Consider the following 4,735-nt stretch of genomic DNA (forward strand, 5'->3'; position numbering starts at 1 on the left):
TCTTATAGAACTTAGGACCACCAGCTCGGGGTGGCCCCACTGACAATGGGTGGAACCCTCCCCATCAGTTACTAATTAAGAAAATGCCGTGCAGGCCTGTCTGTAGCCCAATTCTGTGGATGCTTTTTCTCAGTTAAGGCTCCCTCCTATCCGAGGCCTGTAGCCTGAGTCAGGTTGACATAAAACTAGCCAGGACACAGTTGTTGTTCCTTTTTTTAATCTTACAATGTAAACACCATAGAAAGGCTGCTTTGGTTTGTTTATCTTTGTGCACCCTGGATCAGTGGCTGGCACAGAGCATTCAATATACATTAAGTTAATCCATGTCGGGAGTTTCTCAGAAATATTTGGGGGAACATAAACACTATCAGAATCCTTAGTTATAGAGCAGGGAAACCTTTATGCTGTAGCCACCGTACACTGGATGTACTCTGACATGGTCATCCTTCACCCTAGGGAGCCAAGGCATGAGAGCAAAAGCAACTCTCCTCCATTATTCACATTAAGCGAAGCACAGCTAGTAAAACTAGGGTACGAAGTTGTAGAATGTGTTTCTATAGCTGAGGGAGGAGCTAGGGAAAGTCTTAACTGGTGTGGTAGAAATGGGGGCCAGGGAGGACTGAGCAGGGCACAGTGCTGCACACATTGCAATACCAGCATTTCGGATGCCAAGACAGAAAGACTGAGAACTGGAGGCCAGCCTTGGCAACATAGTGAGACCTTGTTTTGGAAAACAAAAGAAGAGTTCTTTTTATGGTGCCTCCTAGGCAGTCAGCCATGTTGAGGGGAAGCAGTATCTCTCCTTCTCAGCCACTGGCCCGGGCAGATGACGAACACAAACTTTATACTTTCCCTGAGGAGCTCATGGCCACAGAGGTAGCTTCTGGTACTCTGGGTGAAGATGGAAGGGTTATGTGGTGTGATCACTGGTGGGAAGAGCAAGCAAGGCTTTCCTGTGAAGCGAGGGGTCTTGAATGCCGTTGCTTACGGGGCACTCCTGCAATAGATCGAGGAGAACCGGAGAGAGGAAGTGCAAGTCTGCATGTGACTGCACTGTGGATGCCAATCTGAGTGTTCTCAACCTGGTTATTGCACAAAAAGGAGAGAAGGGTGCTCCTGGGCTGAGAGATAGCACTGTGCCTCGGCTGTTTGGGACCAAGAGAGCTAGCAGACTCTTAAAGCTTTCAGCATCTCTGAAGAAGATGATGTCCACCTGTGTGTTGTCAGAAAGGCCCTAAACAAAGAGGGTGTGAGGCCCAGGGGCAAATCCTGCCACTCCACACAGGCTGCCATGTTGTTCTGAAGAAACAACACAGCAAGAAAAACAAGGGGAGGCTTCGGAATAGGCTAACCGTTTAGCCAAGAGAATAGAGGTACTCAAAGAAAAGAGATAGGAACAGATTGTGGGGAGATGTGGGCTGTCCTCGGTGAGAGCTTCTACCTCTGAGGGGGGCGGCCAGAGAAGAAAAGAAAAAGAAAAAGGGAAAGGGAAAGGGAGGAAAGCTTTTAAAAACAGATAATTGATCAGAACTTGAAGAAAATAATAAAGAAGGATGGTAGGGAAGAGAGACAAACATAAAAAGAGAAAGAAGATGGGGCTGAGGAAATAGAGTATTGGATAGAGTATTGGGTAAAGAACCTGCCCTACAAGCCTGAGGAACAGAGTTCAAATACCCAGGACCTACATGAGCAGGGTACCATCCCTCCCATAGCAACAAATACCCAGGACCTACATGAGCAGGGTACCATCCCTCTCATAGCCACAAATACCCAGGACCTACATGAGCAGGGTACCATCCCTCCCACAGCCACAAATACCCAGGACCTACATGAGCAGGGTACCATCCCTCCCACAGCAACAAATACCCAGGACCTACATGAGCAGGGTACCATCCCTCCCACAGCCACAAATACCCAGGACCTACATGAGCAGGCTACCATCCCTCCCACAGCAACAAATACCCAGGACCTACATGAGCAGGGTACCATCCCTCTCATAGCCACAAATACCCAGGACCTACATGAGCAGGGTACCATCCCTCTCATAGCCACAAATACCCAGGACCTACATGAGCAGGGTACCATCCCTCCCACAGCCACAAATACCCAGGACCTACATGAGCAGGGTACCATCCCTCCCATAGCAACAAATACCCAGGACCTACATGAGCAGGGTACCATCCCTCTCATAGCCACAAATACCCAGGACCTACATGAGCAGGGTACCATCCCTCTCAAAGCCACAAATACCCAGGACCTACATGAGCAGGGTACCATCCCTCTCATAGCCACAAATACCCAGGACCTATATGAGCAGGGTACCATCCCTCCCATAGCAACAAATACCCAGGACCTACATGAGCAGGGTACCATCCCTCCCACAGCAACAAATAAGGAAACCCTGTTCCTCTCAAAATGAGTTGGAAGGTAAGGACCAATACTGAGTGTTGTCCTATGAACTCAACACATATGTATGCCATCAAGCACGTAGCCACATGAACACACATACGCACAATGTACACATATGCATAGACACAAAAGAAGAAAAGTGAAAAAACATAAAAACTGATTAAAAGTGTAACAGAACTAAAAGATAACTAAATATATTAATAGAAACTGTCCGCATAACCAAGTGACAAAAGATGGGTGTCTTGTAAAAGAAGACACTGAGTAAACAGAAGGCTGACTTGCTGCAAACCAAGGAGGAAACAGGCAAGTCCGTGTAGCTTTTAGCAAGTCTGTAATAAATTTATGCACATATTGAATTCATACTTGGATTTTTTATTTATTTTATTTTATTTATTTATTTTTGGTTTTTCGAGACAAGGTTTCTCTGTGTAGCCTTGGCTGTCCTAGACTTCTTTGTAGACCAGGCTGCCCTCGAACTCACAGTGATTCGCCTGCCTCTGCCTCCCGAGTGCTGGAATTAAAGGTGTGCGCCACCACACCCGGCTCATACTTGGATTTTTAACTGTAAAGCATGATGTTAAATTGTCCTATGGCAAAAAGGGCCAGTGATACGTCATAACACAGAGAGGACTCCAAGAGTGGAGTTTGAAGGACAAGATGTGGGTAAAGCCTTGGGAAGGGAGTCTCGGCTGTAGCCTCAAGGAGGTCGATGAGCATCTTTCTAGGCAGTACAAGGGACCCTGGAAATAGGCCTACGCTGCGGAAATAGGAATTATTGGGCCCTGAAAGAAGGTCTGGCTTCCCTTGTGCCCATTGCTGTCCATCCTCTGCGGTGGCAGGCTGTCCTGCAGCCTTCGCAAGGATGATGATCTAGACCACAGGACCCCCCAGGAGTATAATCCAGACGCAGATCAGGAAAGGGAAGGAAACAGAACAGGTGTGTGCAATGAGCCTTGGGAGGCTGAATTCATCCTACTGACTTGCGGGAATGGGTGGCAATGTAACTGTCCTTTTGATCAATATTTACTGAATGCTCTTAATATCCTAGGCAGTGTGCCAGGCCTGGGGGTAGGTGTTGGCATTGAAAATAACAAACTGTTTCCTGATTTTTCCCCTGGAGAAAGACTCGGTGATGTGACTTTCATTGGCCCAGGCCTGACCAGTACTGTCTGCAAGAGGCAGGAGGCCTCTACTTGGACAGTAGGCCTAGATTCGAGTGTCTTAGACAACCTTAACATTACTCATGGCATTTGCATTTCTTTTCTGTGTGTATGTGTGTGTGCACATGTCGGGGTGTGTGTGTGTGTGTGTGTGTGTGTGTGTGCCCACGTGTGTGTACATCTCAGGAGGCCAGAGGTTGATACCTGAAATCTTCCTCAGTCCCTCTCCACCATTTTCTTTAAGATAGGCTGTGCCACTGAGCCTGAAGCTTGTTGATTCAGCTAGACTGGGCTGGCTTGTCGTCCCCAGAGATCTTCCTGGCCCTGCTTTTCCAGGGCTGGGGTTAGAGGTGGGCATCGAAGCTCAAAGTCTTTTATTTAGATGCCGGGCATCAGGCTGAGGGCCTCATGTTTATAAGGTAAGTATTTAACTAACTGAGCCATCTTCCCAGCTTGTGGTTATTTCCTATCCTCAACTTAGCATCATCTATACTTGACAAATTCTGTTTTATAGATATTTCCTAGAAATACAGTTATGGTATGGAGTGATGCAGAGACTTGATTTTCAGCTCTCAAAGTAACAGCGTGTCTAAACTAACTTGACTTCAGCAGCATATTTCGGGTCACTCAGGAGAAGGGCAGTGGGTGAGCGAAGAAAGTGGCCCATTATCACCTAATCACAGAGTCACAGTAGGGAAGGCATTTGGCACCATTGTCAGGGGAGGGCTCAGGCAGGCAGCAGAGTCTGCAGGGAGGGTCTCATCCCTACCCTTGTATGACGCAATGCTTAGCAAGCAGCTAACTCAGAAATGCATTTCCTTTCTAGGTCAGGGTGAGTGCCCCACTGACCCAGAACAAGCAGGGTTGCAGATCACTCCTGTTCTCCTTGGCAAACAGATTCCTCTCTGTTACTCAAAGTGAAGCCAGGAAGCAGGGCGGATGTACCCACCAGTCCTGGGCCCTGGACTTGTTGCCATGGACTGAGTCCTCTAAGGAGCATTGTCATTGGGAAAGCGTTTTCTTAGTCACGACTTACAGTAGTTAAGAGTCAATCACAAGCAGCTCTCTTCAGTGCCTTTGAGGACAAATCCATTTATTCTTTTTTTTAAAAAATCCATTTATTATAATAGAAACATGTTACACTAGTAGAAAGAATAGGAGAATGA

General features: G+C 47.2%; 1 long non-coding RNA gene across 1 annotated transcript; it reads right to left on the bottom strand.

Moving 5' to 3' along the window:
* Window positions 1-1,503: 1,503 nt before the first annotated feature.
* On the bottom strand, window positions 1,504-2,393 carry LOC127206674 (uncharacterized). Its single transcript, XR_007832807.1, has 3 exons — window positions 2,306-2,393; window positions 2,114-2,161; window positions 1,504-1,729 (listed from the first exon to the last, which is right to left on the bottom strand). It is a non-coding gene; the product is annotated as an uncharacterized LOC127206674 (long non-coding RNA).
* Window positions 2,394-4,735: the final 2,342 nt, after the last annotated feature.

The sequence above is a fragment of the Acomys russatus genome, chromosome 23 (assembly GCF_903995435.1).
Source record: "Acomys russatus chromosome 23, mAcoRus1.1, whole genome shotgun sequence".
Classification (NCBI taxonomy): Eukaryota; Metazoa; Chordata; class Mammalia; order Rodentia; family Muridae; genus Acomys; species Acomys russatus.